The sequence below is a fragment of the Balaenoptera acutorostrata genome, chromosome 20 (genome assembly GCF_949987535.1).
Source record: "Balaenoptera acutorostrata chromosome 20, mBalAcu1.1, whole genome shotgun sequence".
NCBI lineage: Eukaryota > Metazoa > Chordata > Mammalia > Artiodactyla > Balaenopteridae > Balaenoptera > Balaenoptera acutorostrata.
Genome location: NC_080083.1, coordinates 33605048 through 33626697, shown reverse-complemented (window position 1 = coordinate 33626697; position 21650 = coordinate 33605048).

The window sequence follows — 21650 nt, the reverse complement described above, 5'->3', positions numbered from 1 at the left end:
CTGGGAACATGACTGAGGTTTGTTTCTGGATCCCTGTTCTCTGGGAACATGACTGAGGTTTCATTCTGGACACCTGTGTCCTGGGAACATGTCTGAGGTTTGATGGTGGAAACCTGTGGCCTGGCAACATGACTGAGGTTTGATTCTGGATTCCTGTGGCCTGGGAACATGACTGAGGCGTGACTCTCGAAACCTGTGACCTGGGAACATGACTTCTGTTTAGATTGTGGAATACTGTGCCCTGGGAACCTGACTGAGGCTTGGTTCTGGAACCCTGTGGACTGGGAACATGACTGAGGTTTTATTCTGGAACCCTGTAGCCTAGGAACCTAACTAAGGATTGTTTCTGGAACCCTGTGGTCTGGGAACATGACATCGGTTGGATTCTGCAACCCTTTGGCATGGGAACATGACTGAGGTTTGACTGTGGAACCCTCTGGCCTGGGAACATGACTGTGGTTTGATTCTGAAACCCTGTGGCCTGGGGACAAGACTGAGGTTTGGTTCTCGAACCCTGTTCCCTGGGAACATGACTGAGGTTTGATTCTGGACACCTGTGTCCTGGCAACATGACTGAGCCTTGATTCTGGAACCCTGTGGCCTGGGAACTTGAATGAGGTTTGATCGCAGAAACCTGTGGACTGGCAACATGACTGAGGTTTGATGGTGGAACCCCGTGGCCTGGGAACATGACATTGGTTTGATTCTGGAACCCTGTTTCCTGGGAACATGACTGAGGCTTGATGGTGGAAGCCTGTGCCCTGGCAACAAGACTGAGGTTTGTTGGTGGAACCCTGTGGTCTGGGAACATGACATCGTTTTGGATGATGGTACCCTGTTGCCTGGGAACATGAAATCGGTTTGATTCTCGAAACCTGTGGCCTGGGAATATGACTGAGGTTTGATGGTGGTACCCTATGGCCTGGCAACATGACTGAGGTGTGATTCTGGATCCCTGTGCCCTGGAAACATGACATCAGTGGATTATGGAACCTTGTGGCCTGGCAACATGACTGAGGTTTGATTCAGGATCCCTTTGCCCTGGGAACATGACATCAGTGGATTCTGGAACCCTGTGGCCTGGGAACATGACTGAGGTTTTATTCTGAAACCCTGTAGCCTGGGAACATAACTGAGGATTCATTCTGGAACCCTGTGGTCTGGGAACATGACATCGGTTGGATTCTGGAACCGTGTGGCATGGGAACATGACTGAGGTTTGGTTCTGGAACCCTGTTCCCTGGGAACATGACTGAGGTTTGAATCTGGACACCTGTGTCCTGGGAACATGACTGAGGTTTGAATGTGGAACCCTGTGTCCTGCGAACATGACTGAGGTTTGATTCTGGAACCATGTGGCCTGGGAACATGACTGAGGTTTGGTTCTGGAACCCTGTTCCCTGGGAACATGACTGAAGTTTGATTCTGGACACCTGTTTCCTGGGAACATGACTGAGGTTTGATTGTGGAACCCTGTGGCCTGGGAACATGACTGAGGTGTGATTCTGGAACCATGTGGCCTGGGAATATGACTGAGGTGTGATTCTGGAAACCATTGGCCTAGGAACATGACAGATGTTAGATTGTGGAATCCTGTGGTCTGGGAACATGACATCGGTTTGGATTCTGGTACCCTGTTGCCTGGGAACATGAAATCGGTTTGATTTTGGAAACCTGTGGTCTGGGAATATGACTGAGGTTTGATGGTGGTACCCTATGGCCTGGCAAAATGTCTGAGGTTTGCTTCTGGGTCCCTGTGGCATGGGAACATGACTGAGGTTTTATTGTGGAAACCTCTGGCCTGGGAACATAACTGTGGTTTGATTCTGAAACCCTTTGGCCCGGGGACAAGACTGAGGTTTGATTCTGGGCACCTATGTCCTGGGGACATGACTGAGGTTTGAATGTGGAACCCTGTGGCCTGGGAACATGACTGAGGTTTGATTCTGGAACTATGTGTCCTGGGAATATGACTGAGGATAGATTCTGGATCCCTGTGGCCTGGGAAAATGACTGAGGTTTCATTGTGGAAATATGTGGCCTGGGATCATGAGTGAGGTTTCAAGGTGGAACACTCTGGCCTGGCAAAATAACTGAGGCTTGATTCTGGAACCCTGTGGCCTGGGAACTTGACTGAGGTTTGATGGTGGAAACCTGTGGCCTGGCAACATGACTGAGCTTTGATTCTGGATTCCTGTGGCCTGGGAACATGACTGAGGCGTGACTCTCGAAACCTGTGACCTGGGAACATGACTTCTGTTTAGATTGTGGAATACTGTGCCCTGGGAACCTGACTGAGGCTTGGTTCTGGAACCCTGTGGACTGGGAACATGACTGAGGTTTTATTCTGGAACCCTGTAGCCTAGGAACCTAACTAAGGATTGTTTCTGGAACCCTGTGGTCTGGGAACATGACATCGGTTGGATTCTGGAACCCTCTGGCATGGGAACATGACTGAGGTTTGACTGTGGAACCCTCTGGCCTGGGAACATGACTGTGGTTTGATTCTGAAACCCTGTGGCCTGGGGACAAGACTGAGGTTTGGTTCTCGAACCCTGTTCCCTGAGAACATGACTGAGGTTTGATTCTGGACACCTGTGTCCTGGCAACATGACTGAGCCTTGATTCTGGAACCCTGTGGCCTGGGAACTTGAATGAGGTTTGATCGCAGAAACCTGTGGACTGGCAACATGACTGAGGCTTGATGGTGGAACCCTGTGCCCTGGCAACAAGACTGAGGTTTGTTGGTGGAACCCTGTGTTCTGGGAACATGACATCGTTTTGGATGATGGTACCCTGTTGCCTGGGAACATGAAATCGGTTTGATTCTCGAAACCTGTGGCCTGGGAATATGACTGAGGTTTGATGGTGGTACCCTATGGCCTGGCAACATGACTGAAGTGTGATTCTGGATCCCTGTGCCCTGGAAACATGACATCAGTGGATTATGGAACCTTGTGGCCTGGCAACATGACTGAGGTTTGATTCAGGATCCCTTTGCCCTGGGAACATGACATCAGTGGATTCTGGAACCCTGTGGCCTGGAAACATGACTGAGGCATGATTCTGTCAACCTGTGGCCTGGGAACATGACATTTGTTTAGATTGTGGAATACTGTGCACGGGGAACCTGACTGAGGCTTGGTTCTGGAACCCTGTGGACTGGGAACATGACTGAGGTTCTATTCTGGAACCCTGTATCCTGGGAATATAACTGAGGATGGATTCTGGAACCCTGTGTCCTGGGAATTTGTCATCGGTGGATTCTGGAACCCTATGGCATGGGAACATGACTGAGGTTTTATTGTGGAAACCTCTGGCCTGGGAACATAACTGTGGTTTGATTCTGAAACCCTGTGGCCTGGGGACAAGACTGAGGTTTGATTCTGGACACCTATGTCCTGGGGACATGACTGAGGTTTGAATGTGGAACCCTGTGGCCTGGGAACATGACTGAGGTTTGATTCTGGAACCATGTGTCCTGGGAATATGACTGAGGATAGATTCTGGATCCCTGTGGCCTGGGAAAATGACTGAGGTTTCATTGTGGAAATATGTGGCCTGGGATCATGAGTGAGGTTTCAAGGTGGAACACTCTGGCCTGGCAAAATAACTGAGGCTTGATTCTGGAACCCTGTGGCCTGGGAACTTGACTGAGGTTTGATGGCAGAAACCTTTGGACTGGCAACCTGACTGAGGTTTGATTGTGGTACCCTGGGCCCTGGAAACATGACTGTGGCCTGGTACTGGAAACCCATGGCCTGGGAACTTGATATTGGTTTGATTCTGGAACCCTGTGTCCTGGGAACATGATTGAGGTTTGATTCTGGAAACCATTGGTCTGGGAACATGACTGATGTTAGATTGTGGAATCCTGTAGCATGGGAACATGACTGAGGTTTGATGGAGGAACCCTGTGGCCTGGGAACATGACTGAGGTTTGATGGTGGTACCCTGTGGCCTGGGAATAAGACTGAGGTTTAATTGTGGAACCCTGTGGCCTGGGAATATGAGTGAGTCTTGATTCTGGAACCCTGTGGTCTGGGAACATGACTGGGGTTTTGTTTTTCAAACCTGTGTCCAGGGAACATGACTGAGGTTTTATTCTGGAACCCTGTGTCCTGGGAACATGACTGAGGTTTCATTCTGGAACCATGTGGCCTGGGAAGATGACTGACGTTTGTTTCTGGAACCCTGTGGCCTGGGAATATGACTGAGGTTATATTCTGAAACCCTGTAGCCTGGGAACCAAACTGAGGATTGATTCTGGAACCCTGTGGCCTGGGAACATGTCTGAGGCTGTATCGTGGAAACCTGTGGCCTGACAACATGACTGAGGTTTGATTGTGGAACCCTGTGCCTTGGAAACATGACTGAGGCCTGGTACTGGAAACCCATGGCCTGGGAACTTGACATTGGTTTGATTCTGGAACCCTGTGTCCTGGGATCATGATTGAGGTTTGATGGAGGAACCCTGTGGCCTGGGAACATGACTGAGGTTTGATGGTGGTATCCTGTGGCCTGGCAACATGACTGAGCCTTGATTCTGGAACCCTGTGGCCTGGGAAATTGAATGTGGTTTGATCGCTGATACCTGTGGACTGGCAACATGACTGAGGTTTGAAGGTGGAACCCTGTGCACTGGGAACATGACTGAGGCCTGATACTAGAACCCCGTGGCCTGGGAACATGACATTGGTTTGATTCTGGAACCCTGTTTCCTGGGAACATGACTGAGGTTTGATGGTGGAACCCCGTGGCCTGGCAACAGGACTGAGGTTTGAGGGTGGAATCCTGTGGCCTGGCAAGATGACTTAGGTTTGATTGTGGAACACTCTGGCCTGGGAATAAGACTGAGGCTTGATGGTGGAAACGTGGCCTGGCAACAGGACTGAGGTTTGATTGTGGAACTCTCTGGCCTGGGAATATGACTGAGGTTTAACTGTGGAACCCTGTGGCCTGGGAATATGAGTGAGGCTTGATTCTGGAACCCTGTGCCCTGGGAACATGACATCAGTTGGATTCTGGAATGCTGTGGCATGGCAACATGACTGAGGTTTGATTTTGGAACCCTCTGGACTGGGAACATGACTGTGGTTTGATTCTGAAACCCTGTGGCCTGGGTACAAGACTGAGGTTTGGTAGTTGAACCCTGTTCCCTGGGAACATGACTGAGGTTTGATTCTGGATCCCTGTGGCCTGGGAACATGAGTGAGGCGTGATTCTGGAAACCTGTGGCCTGGGAACATGACATCTGTTTAGATTGTAGAATACTTTGCCCTGGGAACCTGACTGAGGCTTGGTTCTGGAACCCTGTGGACTGGGAACATGACAGAGGTTTTATTCTGGAACCCTGTAGCCTGGGAATATAACTGAGGATTGATTCTGGAACCCTGTGGCCTGGGAACATGTCATCGGTGGATTCTGGAAACCTGTGGCATGGGAACATGACTGAGGTTTGATTGTGGAACCCTCTGGCCTGGGAACATGACTGAGGTTTGTTTCTGGATCCCTGTTCTCTGGGAACATGACTGAGGTTTCATTCTGGACACCTGTGTCCTGGGAACATGTCTGAGGTTTGATGGTGGAAACCTGTGGCCTGGCAACATGACTGAGGTTTGATTCTGGATTCCTGTGGCCTGGGAACATGACTGAGGAGTGACTCTCGAAACCTGTGACCTGGGAACATGACTTCTGTTTAGATTGTGGAATACTGTGCCCTGGGAACCTGACTGAGGCTTGGTTCTGGAACCCTGTGGACTGGGAACATGACTGAGGTTTTATTCTGGAACCCTGTAGCCTAGGAACCTAACTAAGGATTGTTTCTGGAACCCTGTGGTCTGGGAACATGACATCGGTTGGATTCTGGAACCCTCTGGCATGGGAACATGACTGAGGTTTGACTGTGGAACCCTCTGGCCTGGGAACATGACTGTGGTTTGATTCTGAAACCCTGTGGCCTGGGGACAAGACTGAGGTTTGGTTCTCGAACCCTGTTCCCTGGGAACATGACTGAGGTTTGATTCTGGACACCTGTGTCCTGGCAACATGACTGAGCCTTGATTCTGGAACCCTGTGGCCTGGGAACTTGAATGAGGTTTGATCGCAGAAACCTGTGGACTGGCAACATGACTGAGGTTTGATGGTGGAACCCCATGGCCTGGGAACATGACATTGGTTTGATTCTGGAACCCTGTTTCCTGGGAACATGACTGAGGCTTGATGGTGGAACCCTGTGCCCTGGCAACAAGACTGAGGTTTGTTGGTGGAACTCTGTGGTCTGGGAACATGACATCGTTTTGGATGATGGTACCCTGTTGCCTGGGAACATGAAATCGGTTTGATTCTCGAAACCTGTGGCCTGGGAATATGACTGAGGTTTGATGGTGGTACCCTATGGCCTGGCAACATGACTGAGGTGTGATTCTGGATCCCTGTGCCCTGGAAACATGACATCAGTGGATTATGGAACCTTGTGGCCTGGCAACATGACTGAGGTGTGATTCAGGATCCCTTTGCCCTGGGAACATGACATCAATGGATTCTGGAACCCTGTGGCCTGGGAACATGACTGAGGTTTTATTCTGAAACCCTGTAGCCTGGGAACATAACTGAGGATTCATTCTGGAACCCTGTGGTCTGGGAACATGACATCGGTTGGATTCTGGAACCGTGTGGCATGGGAACATGACTGAGGTTTGGTTCTGGAACCCTGTTCCCTGGGAACATGACTGAGGTTTGAATCTGGACACCTGTGTCCTGGGAACATGACTGAGGTTTGAATGTGGAACCCTGTGTCCTGCGAACATGACTGAGGTTTGATTCTGGAACCATGTGGCCTGGGAACATGACTGAGGTTTGGTTCTGGAACCCTGTTCCCTGGGAACATGACTGAAGTTTGATTCTGGACACCTGTTTCCTGGGAACATGACTGAGGTTTGATTGTGGAACCCTGTGGCCTGGGAACATGACTGAGGTGTGATTCTGGAACCATGTGGCCTGGGAATATGACTGAGGTGTGATTCTGGAAACCATTGGCCTAGGAACATGACAGATGTTAGATTGTGGAATCCTGTGGTCTGGGAACATGACATCGGTTTGGATTCTGGTACCCTGTTGCCTGGGAACATGAAATCGGTTTGATTTTGGAAACCTGTGGTCTGGGAATATGACTGAGGTTTGATGGTGGTACCCTATGGCCTGGCAAAATGTCTGAGGTTTGCTTCTGGATCCCTGTGGCCTGGGAACATGACTGAGGTTTGAAGGTGGAACCCTGTGCACTGGGAACATGACTGAGGCCTGATACTAGAACCCCGTGGCCTGGGAACATGACATTGGTTTGATTCTGGAACCCTGTTTCCTGGGAACATGACTGAGGTTTGATGGTGGAACCCCGTGGCCTGGCAACAGGACTGAGGTTTGAGGGTGGAATCCTGTGGCCTGGCAAGATGACTTAGGTTTGATTGTGGAACACTCTGGCCTGGGAATAAGACTGAGGCTTGATGGTGGAAACGTGGCCTGGCAACAGGACTGAGGTTTGATTGTGGAACTCTCTGGCCTGGGAATATGACTGAGGTTTAACTGTGGAACCCTGTGGCCTGGGAATATGAGTGAGGCTTGATTCTGGAACCCTGTGCCCTGGGAACATGACATCAGTTGGATTCTGGAATGCTGTGGCATGGCAACATGACTGAGGTTTGATTTTGGAACCCTCTGGACTGGGAACATGACTGTGGTTTGATTCTGAAACCCTGTGGCCTGGGTACAAGACTGAGGTTTGGTAGTTGAACCCTGTTCCCTGGGAACATGACTGAGGTTTGATTCTGGATCCCTGTGGCCTGGGAACATGAGTGAGGCGTGATTCTGGAAACCTGTGGCCTGGGAACATGACATCTGTTTAGATTGTAGAATACTTTGCCCTGGGAACCTGACTGAGGCTTGGTTCTGGAACCCTGTGGACTGGGAACATGACAGAGGTTTTATTCTGGAACCCTGTAGCCTGGGAATATAACTGAGGATTGATTCTGGAACCCTGTGGCCTGGGAACATGTCATCGGTGGATTCTGGAAACCTGTGGCATGGGAACATGACTGAGGTTTGATTGTGGAACCCTCTGGCCTGGGAACATGACTGAGGTTTGTTTCTGGATCCCTGTTCTCTGGGAACATGACTGAGGTTTCATTCTGGACACCTGTGTCCTGGGAACATGTCTGAGGTTTGATGGTGGAAACCTGTGGCCTGGCAACATGACTGAGGTTTGATTCTGGATTCCTGTGGCCTGGGAACATGACTGAGGCGTGACTCTCGAAACCTGTGACCTGGGAACATGACTTCTGTTTAGATTGTGGAATACTGTGCCCTGGGAACCTGACTGAGGCTTGGTTCTGGAACCCTGTGGACTGGGAACATGACTGAGGTTTTATTCTGGAACCCTGTAGCCTAGGAACCTAACTAAGGATGGTTTCTGGAACCCTGTGGTCTGGGAACATGACATCGGTTGGATTCTGGAACCCTCTGGCATGGGAACATGACTGAGGTTTGACTGTGGAACCCTCTGGCCTGGGAACATGACTGTGGTTTGATTCTGAAACCCTGTGGCCTGGGGACAAGACTGAGGTTTGGTTCTCGAACCCTGTTCCCTGGGAACATGACTGAGGTTTGATTCTGGACACCTGTGTCCTGGCAACATGACTGAGCCTTGATTCTGGAACCCTGTGGCCTGGGAACTTGAATGAGGTTTGATCGCAGAAACCTGTGGACTGGCAACATGACTGAGGTTTGATGGTGGAACCCCATGGCCTGGGAACATGACATTGGTTTGATTCTGGAACCCTGTTTCCTGGGAACATGACTGAGGCTTGATGGTGGAACCCTGTGCCCTGGCAACAAGACTGAGGTTTGTTGGTGGAACCCTGTGGTCTGGGAACATGACATCGTTTTGGATGATGGTACCCTGTTGCCTGGGAACATGAAATCGGTTTGATTCTCGAAACCTGTGGCCTGGGAATATGACTGAGGTTTGATGGTGGTACCCTATGGCCTGGCAACATGACTGAGGTGTGATTCAGGATCCCTTTGCCCTGGGAACATGACATCAGTGGATTCTGGAACCCTGTGGCCTGGGAACATGACTGAGGTTTTATTCTGAAACCCTGTAGCCTGGGAACATAACTGAGGATTCATTCTGGAACCCTGTGGTCTGGGAACATGACATCGGTTGGATTCTGGAACCGTGTGGCATGGGAACATGACTGAGGTTTGGTTCTGGAACCCTGTTCCCTGGGAACATGACTGAGGTTTGAATCTGGACACCTGTGTCCTGGGAACATGACTGAGGTTTGAATGTGGAACCCTGTGTCCTGCGAACATGACTGAGGTTTGATTCTGGAACCATGTGGCCTGGGAACATGACTGAGGTTTGGTTCTGGAACCCTGTTCCCTGGGAACATGACTGAAGTTTGATTCTGGACACCTGTTTCCTGGGAACATGACTGAGGTTTGATTGTGGAACCCTGTGGCCTGGGAACATGACTGAGGTGTGATTCTGGAACCATGTGGCCTGGGAATATGACTGAGGTGTGATTCTGGAAACCATTGGCCTAGGAACATGACAGATGTTAGATTGTGGAATCCTGTGGTCTGGGAACATGACATCGGTTTGGATTCTGGTACCCTGTTGCCTGGGAACATGAAATCGGTTTGATTTTGGAAACCTGTGGTCTGGGAATATGACTGAGGTTTGATGGTGGTACCCTATGGCCTGGCAAAATGTCTGAGGTTTGCTTCTGGATCCCTGTGGCCTGGGAACATGACTGAGGTTTGAAGGTGGAACCCTGTGCACTGGGAACATGACTGAGGCCGGATACTGGATCCCCGTGGCCTGGGAACATTACATTGGTTTGATTCTGGGACCGTGTTTCCTGGGAACATGACTGAGGTTTGATGGTTGAACCCTGTGCCCTGGGAACATGACATCGGTTTGGATTCTGGTATCCTGTTGCCTGGGAACATTAAATCGGTTTGATGCTGGAAACCTGTGGCCTGGGAATATGACTGAGGTTTGATGGTGGAAACCTGTGGCCTGGCAACATGACTGAGGTTTGGTTCTGGAACCCTGTGGCCTGGGAACTTGAATGAGGTTTGATCGCAGAAACCTGTGGACTGGCAACATGACTGAGGTTTGATGGTGGAACCCCGTGGCCTGGGAACATGACATTGGTTTGATTCTGGAACCCTGTTTCCTGGGAACATGACTGAGGCTTGATGGTGGAAGCCTGTGCCCTGGCAACAAGACTGAGGTTTGTTGGTGGAACCCTGTGGTCTGGGAACATGACATCGTTTTGGATGATGGTACCCTGTTGCCTGGGAACATGAAATCGGTTTGATTCTCGATACCTGTGGCCTGGGAATATGACTGAGGTTTGATGGTGGTACCCTATGGCCTGGGAAAATGTCTGAGGTTTGCTTCTGGATCCCTGTGGCCTGGGAACATGACTGAGGCATGATTCTGTCAACCTGTGGCCTGGGAACATGACATTTGTTTAGATTGTGGAATACTGTGCACGGGGAACCTGACTGAAGCTTGGTTCTGGAACCCTGTGTCCTGGGAACATGACTGAGGTTCTATTCTGGAACCCTGTATCCTGGGAATATAACTGAGGATTGATTCTGGAACCCTGTGTCCTGGGAATTTGTCATCGGTGGATTCTGGAACCCTATGGCATGGGAACATGACTGAGGTTTTATTGTGGAAACCTCTGGCCTGGGAACATAACTGTGGTTTGATTCTGAAACCCTGTGGCCTGGGGACAAGACTGAGGTTTGATTCTGGACACCTATGTCCTGGGGACATGACTGAGGTTTGAATGTGGAACCCTGTGGCCTGGGAACATGACTGAGGTTTGATTCTGGAACCATGTGTCCTGGGAATATGACTGAGGATAGATTCTGGATCCCTGTGGCCTGGGAAAATGACTGAGGTTTCATTGTGGAAATATGTGGCCTGGGATCATGAGTGAGGTTTCAAGGTGGAACACTCTGGCCTGGCAAAATACCTGAGGCTTGATTCTGGAACCCTGTGGCCTGGGAACTTGACTGAGGTTTGATGGCAGAAACCTTTGGACTGGCAACCTGACTGAGGTTTGATTGTGGTACCCTGTGCACTGGAAACATGACTGTGGCCTGGTACTGGAAACCCATGGCCTGGGAACTTGATATTGGTTTGATTCTGGAACCCTGTGTCCTGGGAACATGATTGAGGTTTGATTCTGGAAACCATTGGTCTGGGAACATGACTGATGTTAGATTGTGGAATCCTGTAGCATGGGAACATGACTGAGGTTTGATGGAGGAACCCTGTGGCCTGGGAACATGACTGAGGTTTGATGGTGGTACCCTGTGGCCTGGGAATAAGACTGAGGTTTAATTGTGGAACCCTGTGGCCTGGGAATATGAGTGAGGCTTGATTCTGGAACCCTGTGGCCTGGGAACTTGACTGAGGTTTGATGGTGGAAACCTGTGGCCTGGCAACATGACTGAGCTTTGATTCTGGATTCCTGTGGCCTGGGAACATGACTGAGGCGTGACTCTCGAAACCTGTGACCTGGGAAAATGACTTCTGTTTAGATTGTGGAATACTGTGCCCTGGGAATCCGACTGAGGCTTGGTTCTGGAACCCTGTGGACTGGGAACATGACTGAGGTTTTATTCTGGAACCCTGTAGCCTAGGAAGCTAACGAAGGATTGTTTCTGGAACCCTGTGGTCTGGGAACATGACATCGGTTGGATTCTGGAACCCTCTGGCATGGGAACATGACTGAGGTTTGACTGTGGAACCCTCTGGCCTGGGAACATGACTGTGGTTTGATTCTGAAACCCTGTGGCCTGGGGACAAGACTGAGGTTTGGTTCTCGAACCCTGTTCCCTGGGAACATGACTGAGGTTTGATTCTGGACAGCTGTGTCCTGGCAACATGACTGAGCCTTGATTCTGGAACCCTGTGGCCTGGGAACTTGAATGAGGTTTGATCGCAGAAACCTGTGGACTGGCAACATGACTGAGGTTTGATGGTGGAACCCCGTGGCCTGGGAACATGAGATTGGTTTGACTCTGGAACCCTGTTTCCTGGGAACATGACTGAGGCTTGATGGTGGAACCCTGTGGTCTGGGAACATGACATCGTTTTGGATGATGGTACCCTGTTGCCTGGGAACATGAAATCGGTTTGATTCTCGAAACCTGTGGCCTGGGAATATGACTGAGGTTTGATGGTGGTACCCTATGGCCTGGCAACATGACTGAGGTGTGATTCTGGATCCCTGTGCCCTGGAAACATGACATCAGTGGATTATGGAACCTTGTGGCCTGGCAACATGACTGAGGTTTGATTCAGGATCCCTTTGCCCTGGGAACATGACATCAGTGGATTCTGGAACCCTGTGGCCTGGGAACATGACTGAGGTTTTATTCTGAAACCCTGTAGCCTGGAAACATAACTGAGGATTCATTCTGGAACCCTGTGGTCTGGGAACATGACATCGGTTGGATTCTGGAACCGTGTGGCATGGGAACATGACTGAGGTTTGGTTCTGGAACCCTGTTCCCTGGGAACATGACTGAGGTTTGAATCTGGACACCTGTGTCCTGGGAACATGACTGAGGTTTGAATGTGGAACCCTGTGTCCTGCGAACATGACTGAGGTTTGATTCTGGAACCATGTGGCCTGGGAACATGACTGAGGTTTGGTTCTGGAACCCTGTTCCCTGGGAACATGACTGAAGTTTGATTCTGGACACCTGTTTCCTGGGAACATGACTGAGGTTTGATTGTGGAACCCTGTGGCCTGGGAACATGACTGAGGTGTGATTTTGGAACCATGTGGCCTGGGAATATGACTGAGGTGTGATTCTGGAAACCATTGGCCTAGGAACATGACAGATGTTAGATTGTGGAATCCTGTGGTCTGGGAACATGACATCGGTTTGGATTCTGGTACCCTGTTGCCTGGGAACATGAAATCGGTTTGATTTTGGAAACCTGTGGTCTGGGAACATGACTGAGGTTTGATGGTGTTACTCTGTATCCTGGCAACATGACTGAGGCTTGATTCTGGAACCCTGTGTCCTGGGAATTTGAATGTGGTTTGATCGCAGATACCTGTGGACTGGCAACATGACTGAGGTTTGATGGTGGAACCCTGTGCACTGGGAACGTGACTGAGGCTTGATGGTGGAACCCTGTGGCCTGGCAACAGGCCTGAGGTTTGAAGGTGGAATCATGTGGCCTGGCAAGATGACTTAGGTTTGATTGTGGAACCCTGTGTCCTGGGAACATGACTGAGGCTTGATTCTGGAACCCTGTGGCTTGGGAACATGACTGAGATTTTTTTCGGGAACACTGTGTGCTGCGAACATGACATCGGTTTGATTCTGGATCCATGTTTCCTGGGAATATGACTGAGGTTTGATTCTGGAAATTTGTGGCCTGGGAAATTGACTGAGGTTTGATGGCAGAAACCTGTGGACTGGCAACATGACTGAGGTTTGATTGTTGAACCCTGTGCCCTGGAAACATGACTGTGGCCTGGTACTGGAAACCCATGGCCTTGGAACTTGACATTGCTTTGATTCTGGAACCCTGTGTCCTAGGAACCTGATTGATGTTTGATGGAGGAACCCTGTGGCCTGGGAACATGACTGAGGTTTGATGGTGGTACTCTGTATCCTGGCAACATGACTGAGGCTTGATTCTGGAACCCTGTGTCCTGGGAATTTGAATGTGGTTTGATCGCAGATACCTTTGGACTGGCAACATGACTGAGGTTTGATGGTGGAACCCTGTGCACTGGGAACGTGACTGAGGCTTGATGGTGGAACACTGTGGCCTGGCAACAGGCCTGAGGTTTGAAGGTGGAATCATGTGGCCTGGGAACATGAGAACGGTTTGATTCTGGAACCCTGTGGCCTGGGAACATGTCTGATGTTGGATGGTGGAAACCTGTGGCCTGCGAACATGACTGAGGTTTGATTCTGGAACCATGTGTCCTGGGAATATGACTAAGGTTTGATTTTGGAAATCTGTGGCCTGGGAACTTGACTGAGGTTTAATGGCAGAAACCTGTGGACTGGCAACATGACTGAGGTGTGATTGTGGAACCCTGTGCCCTGGAAACATGACTGTGGCCTGGTACTGGAAACCCATGACCTGGGAACTTGACATTGGTTTGATTCTGGAACCCTGTGTCCTGGGAACCTGATTGAGGTTTGATGGAGGAACCCTGTGGCCTGGGAACATGACTGAGGTATGATGGTGGTACTCTGTGGCCTGGCAACATGACTGAGGCTTGATTCTGGAACCCTGTGCCCTGGGAACTTGATTGTGCTTTGATCGCAGATACCTGTGGACTGGCAACATGACTGAGGTTTGAAGGTGGAACCCTGTGCACTGAGAATATGACTGAGGCCTGATACTGGAACCCCGTGGCCTGGGAACATGACATTGGTTTGATTCTGGAACCCTGTTTCCTAGGAATATGATTGAGGTTTGATGGTTGAACCCTGTGGCCTGGCAACATGACTGAAGTTTGATTGTGGAACCCTCAAGTTGAGAACATGACTGAGGCTTAATGGTGGAACCCTGTGGCCTGGCAACAGGACTGAGGTTTGATGGTGGAACCCTGTGGCCTGGGAACATGACATAGGTTTGGATTCTGGTACCCTGTTGCCTGGGAACACGAAATCGGTTTGATGCTGGAAACCTATGGCCTGGGAATATGACTGAGGTTTGATGGTGGTACCCTATGACCTGGCAACATGAGTGAGGTTTGATTCTGGATCCCTGTGGCCTGGGAGCATGACTGAGGCGTGATTCTGGAAACATGTGACCTGGAAACATGACATCTGTTTAGATTGTGAAATACTGTGCCCTGGGAACCTGACTGAGGCTTGGTTCTGGAAGCCTGTGGACTGGGAACATGACTGAGGTTTTATTCTGGAACCCTGTAGCCTGGGAACAAAACTGAGGATTGATTCTGGAACCCTGTGGCCTGGGAACATGACATCGGTTGAATTCTGGAACCCTGTGGCATGGGAACATGACTGAGGTTTGATTGTGGAACCCTGTGGCCTGGGAACATGACTTTGGATTGATTCTGAAACGCTGTGGCCTGGCAACATGACTGAGGTTTGATTCAGGATCCCTTTGCCCTGGGAACATGACATCAGTGGATTCTGGAACCCTGTGGCCTGGGAACATGACTGAGGTTTTATTCTGAAACCCTGTAGCCTGGGAACATAACTGAGGATTCATTCTGGAACCCTGTGGTCTGGGAACATGACATCGGTTGGATTCTGGAACCGTGTGGCATGGGAACATGACTGAGGTTTGGTTCTGGAACCCTGTTCCCTGGGAACATGACTGAGGTTTGAATCTGGACACCTGTGTCCTGGGAACATGACTGAGGTTTGAATGTGGAACCCTGTGTCCTGCGAACATGACTGAGGTTTGATTCTGGAACCATGTGGCCTGGGAACATGACTGAGGTTTGGTTCTGGAACCCTGTTCCCTGGGAACATGACTGAAGTTTGATTCTGGACACCTGTTTCCTGGGAACATGACTGAGGTTTGATTGTGGAACCCTGTGGCCTGGGAATATGACTGAGGTGTGATTCTGGAACCATGTGGCCTGGGAATATGACTGAGGTGTGATTCTGGAAACCATTGGCCTAGGAACATGACAGATGTTAGATTGTGGAATCTGACCTGGCAACATGAGTGAGGTTTGATTCTGGATCCCTGTGGCCTGGGAGCATGACTGAGGCGTGATTCTGGAAACATGTGACCTGGAAACATGACATCTGTTTAGATTATGAAATACTGTGCCCTGGGAACCTGACTGAGGCTTGATTCTGGAACCCTGTGGACTGGGAACATGACTGAGGTTTTATTCTAGAACCCTGTAGCCTGGGAACAAAACTGAGGATTGATTCTGGAACCCTGTGGCCTGGGAACATGACATCGGTTGAATTCTGGAACCCTGTGGCATGGGAACATGACTGAGGTTTGATTGTGGAACCCTGTGGCCTGGGAACATGACTTTGGATTGATTCTGAAACGCTGTGGCCTGGGAACATGACTGAGGTTTGGTTCTGGAACCCTGTTCCCTGGGAACATGACTGAGGTTTGAATCTGGACACCTGAGTCCTGGGAACATGACTGAGGTTTGAATGTGGAACCCTGTGCCCTGGGAACATGACTGAGGTTTGATTCTGGAACCATGTGTCCTGGGAATATGACTGAGGTTTGATTCTGGAAATCTGTGGCCTGGGAACTTGACTGAGGTTTGATGGCAGAAAAGTGTGGACTGGCAACATGACTGAGGTTTGATTGTTGAACCCTATGCCCTGGAAACATGACTGTGGCCTGGTACTGGAAACCCATGGCCTTGGAACTTGACATTGTTTTGATTCTGGAACCCTGTGTCCTAGGAACCTGATTGATGTTTGATGGAGGAACCCTGTGGCCTGGGAACATGACTGAGGTTTGATTCTGGAACCATGTGTCCTGGGAATATGACTGAGGTTTCATTCTGGATACCTGTGGCCTGGCAAAAAGACTGAGGTTTCATTGTGGAAATATGTGGCCTGGGATCATGAGTGAGGTTTGCTGGTGGAACACTTTGGCCTGGCAAAATGACTGAGGCTTGATTCTCGAACCCTGTGGCCTGGGAACTGGACTGAGGTTTAATGGCAGAAACCTGTGGACTGGCAACATGACTGAGGTATGATTGCGGAACCCTGTGCACTGGAAACATGACTGTGGCCTGGTACTGGAAACCCATGGCCTGGGAACTTGACATTGGTTTGATTCTGGAACCCTGTGTCCTGGGAACATGATTGAGGTTTGATTCTGGAAACCATTGGTCTGGGAACATGACTGCTGTTAGACTGTGGAATCCTGTGGCCTGGGAACATGACTGAGGTTTGATGGAGGAACCCTGTGGCCTGGCAACATGACTGAGGCTTGATTCTGTTACCCTGTGGCCTGGGACTTGACTCTGATTTGATCACAGAAACCTGTGGACTGGCAACATGGCTGAGGTTTGATGGTGGAAACCTGTGCACTGGGAACATGACTGAGGCCTGATACTGGAACCCCGTGGCCTGGGATCATGACATTGGTTTGATTCTGGAACACTGTTCCCTGGGAACATGACTGAGGTTTGATAGTTGAACCCTGTGTCCTGGCAAGATGACAGAGGTTTGATTGTGGAACACTCTGGCCTGGGAACATGACTGAGGCTTGATGGTGGAACCGTGGCCTGGCAACAGGACTGAGGTTTGATTGTGGAACCCTCTGGGCTGGGAATATGACTGAGGTTTAATTGTGGAACCCTGTGGCCTGGGAACATGACTGGCGTTTTATTTTTGAAACCTGTGTCCAGGGAACATGACTGAGGTTTTATTCTGAAACCCTGTGTCCTGGGAACATGACTGAGGTTTGATTCTGGAAGCATGTGGCCTGGGAAGATGACTGAGGTTTGATTCTGGAAACCATTGGCCTAGGATCATGACTGACGTTAGACTGTGGAATCCTGTGCCCGGGGAACATGACATTGGTTTGGATTCTAGTACCCTCTTGCCTGGGAACATGAAATCGGTTTGATTCTGGAAACCTGTGGCCTGGGAATATGACTGAGGTTTGATGGTGGTACCCTATGGCCTGGCAACATGACTGAGGTTTGATTCTGGATCCCTGTGGCCTGGGAACATGACTGAGGCATGATTCTGTAAACCTGTGACCTGGGAACATGACATCTGTTTAGATTGTGGAATACTGTGCCCTGGGAACCTGAATGAGGCTTGGTTCTGGAACCCTGTGGACTGGGAACATGACTGAGGTTTTATTCTGGAACCCTGTAGCCTGGGAACATAACTGAGGATTGATTCTGGAACCCTGTGGCCTGGGAACTTGACTCTGATTTGATCGCAGAAACCTGTGGACTGGCAACATGACTGAGGTTTGATGGTGGAAACCTGTGCACTGGGAACATGACTGAGGCCTGATACTGGAACCCCGTGGCCTGGGAACATGACATTGGTTTGATTCTGGAACCCTGTTTCCTGGGAACATGACTGAGGTTTGATGGTTGAACCCTGTGTCCTTGCAAGATGAAAGAGGTTTGATTGTGGAACACTTTGGCCTGGGAACATGACTGAGGCTTGATGGTGGAACCCTGTGGCCTGGGAATATGAGTGAGGCTTGATTCTGGAAACCTGTGGCCTGGGAACATGACTGGGGTTTTATTTTTGAAACCTGTGTCCAGGGAACATGATTGAGGTTTTATTCTGAAACCCTGTGTCCTGGGAACAAGACTGAGGTTTGATTCTGGAACCATGTGGCCTGGGAAGATGACTGAGGTTTGATTCTGGAAACCATTGGCCAGGGAACATGACTGATGTTAGATTGTGGAATCCTGTGGGCTGGGAACATGACATCGGTTTGGATTCTGGTACCCTCTTGCCTGGGAACATGAAATAGGTTTGATTCTGGAAACCTGTGGTCTGGGAATATGACTGAGGTTTGATGGTGGTACCCTATGGCCTGGCAACATGACTGAGGTTTGGTTCTGGATCCCTGTGGCCTGGGAACATGACTGAGGCATGATTCTGGAAATCTGTAGCCTGGGAACATGACATCTGTTTAGATTGTGGAATACTATGCCCTGGGAACCTGACTGAGGCTTGGTTCTGGAACCCTGTGGACTGGGAACATGACTGAGGTTTTATTGTGGAACCCTGTAGCCTGGGAACATAACTGAGTATTGATTCTGGAACCCTGTGTCCTGGGAAGATGACATCAGTGGATTCTGGAACCCTGTTGCCTGGGAACATGAGAAGGGTTTGATTCTAGAACACTGTGGTCTTGGAACATGTCTGAGGTTTGATGGTGGAAACCTGTGGCCTGGCAACATGACTGAGGTTTGTTTCTGGAACCCTGTTCCCTGGGAACATGATTGAGGTTTGATTCTGGACAGCTTTTTCCTGGGAACATGACTGAAGTTTGATTGTGGAACCCTGTGGCCTGGGAACATGACTGAGGTTTGATTCTGGAACCATGTGTCCTGGGAATATGACTGAGGTTTCATTCTGGATACCTGTGGCCTGGCAAAAAGACTGAGGTTTCATTGTGGAAATATGTGGCCTGGGATCATGAGTGAGGTTTGATGGTGGAACACTTTGGCCTGGCAAAATGACTGAGGCTTGATTCTGGAACCCTGTGGACTGGCAACTGGACTGAGGTTTGATGGCAGAAACCTGTGGACTGGCAACATGACTGAGGTTTGATTGCGGAACACTGTGCACTGGAAACATGACTGTGGCCTGGTACTGGAAACCCATGGCCTGGGAACTTGACATTGGTTTGATTCTGGAACCCTGTGTCCTGGGAACATGATTGAGGTTTGATTCTGGAAACCATTGGTCTGGGAACATGACTGATGTTAGATTGTGGAATCCTGCGGCCTGGGAACATGACTGAGGTTTGATGGAGGAAACCTGTGGCCTGGCAACATGACTGAGGCTTGATTCTGGAACCCTGTGGCCTGGGAACTTGACTCTGATTTGATCACAGAAACCTGTGGACTGGCAACATGACTGAGGTTTGATGGTGGAAACCTGTGCACTGGGAACATGACTGAGGCCCGATACTGGAACCCCGTGGCCTGGGATCATGACATTGGTTTGATTCTGGAACACTGTTCCCTGGGAACATGACTGAGGTTTGATGGTTGAACCCTGTGTCCGGGCAAGATGACAGAGGATTGATTGTGGAATCCTCAGGCTTGGGAATATGTCTGAGCCTTGATGGTGGAACCCTGTGGCCTGGCAAAAGTACTTAGGTTTGAAGGTGGAATCCTGTGGCCTGGCAAGATGACTTAGGTTTGATTGTGGAACACTCTGGCCTGGGAACATGACTGAGGCTTGATGGTGGAACCGTGGCCTGGCAACAGGACTGAGGTTTGATTGTGGAACCATGTGTCCTGGGAATATGACTGAGGTTTGATTTTGGAAATCTGTGGCCTGGGAACTTGACTGAGGTTTAATGGCAGAAACCTGTGGACTGGCAACATGACTGAGGTGTGATTGTGGAACCCTGTGCCCTGGAAACATGACTGTGGCCTGGTACTGGAAACCCATGGCCTGGGAACTTGACATTGGTTTGATTCTGGAACCCTGTGTCCTGGGAATCTGATTGAGGTTTGATGGAGGAACCCTGTGGCCTGGGAACATGACTGAGGTATGATGGTGGTACTCTGTGGCCTGGCAACATGACTGAGGCTTGATTCTGGAACCCTGTGCCCTGGGAACTTGATTGTGCTTTGATCGCAGATACCTGTGGACTGGCAACATGACTGAGGTTTGAAGGTGGAACCCTGTGCACTGGGAATATGACTGAGGCCTGATACTGGAACCCCGTGGCCTGGGAACATGACATTGGTTTGATTCTGGAACCCTGTTTCCTAGGAATATGATTGAGGTTTGATGGTTGAACCCTGTGGCCTGGCAACATGACTGAAGTTTGATTGTGGAACCCTCAAGTTGAGAACATGACTGAGGCTTAATGGTGGAACCCTGTGGCCTGGCAACAGGACTGAGGTTTGATGGTGGAACCCTGTGGCCTGGGAACATGACATAGGTTTGGATTCTGGTACCCTGTTGCCTGGGAACACGAAATCAGTTTGATGCTGGAAACCTATGGCCTGGGAATATGACTGAGGTTTGATGGTGGTACCCTATGACCTGGCAACATGAGTGAGGTTTGATTCTGGATCCCTGTGGCCTGGGAGCATGACTGAGGCGTGATTCTGGAAACATGTGACCTGGAAACATGACATCTGTTTAGATTGTGAAATACTGTGCCCTGGGAACCTGACTGAGGCTTGGTTCTGGAAGCCTGTGGACTGGGAACATGACTGAGGTTTTATTCTGGAACCCTGTAGCCTGGGAACAAAACTGAGGATTGATTCTGGAACCCTGTGGCCTGGGAACATGACATCGGTTGAATTCTGGAACCCTGTGGCATGGGAACATGACTGAGGTTTGATTGTGGAACCCTGTGGCCTGGGAACATGACTTTGGATTGATTCTGAAACGCTGTGGCCTGGCAACATGACTGAGGTTTGATTCAGGATCCCTTTGCCCTGGGAACATGACATCAGTGGATTCTGGAACCCTGTGGCCTGGGAACATGACTGAGGTTTTATTCTGAAACCCTGTAGCCTGGAAACATAACTGAGGATTCATTCTGGAACCCTGTGGTCTGGGAACATGACATCGGTTGGATTCTGGAACCGTGTGGCATGGGAACATGACTGAGGTTTGGTTCTGGAACCCTGTTCCCTGGGAACATGACTGAGGTTTGAATCTGGACACCTGTGTCCTGGGAACATGACTGAGGTTTGAATGTGGAACCCTGTGTCCTGCGAACATGACTGAGGTTTGATTCTGGAACCATGTGGCCTGGGAACATGACTGAGGTTTGGTTCTGGAACCCTGTTCCCTGGGAACATGACTGAAGTTTGATTCTGGACACCTGTTTCCTGGGAACATGACTGAGGTTTGATTGTGGAACCCTGTGGCCTGGGAACATG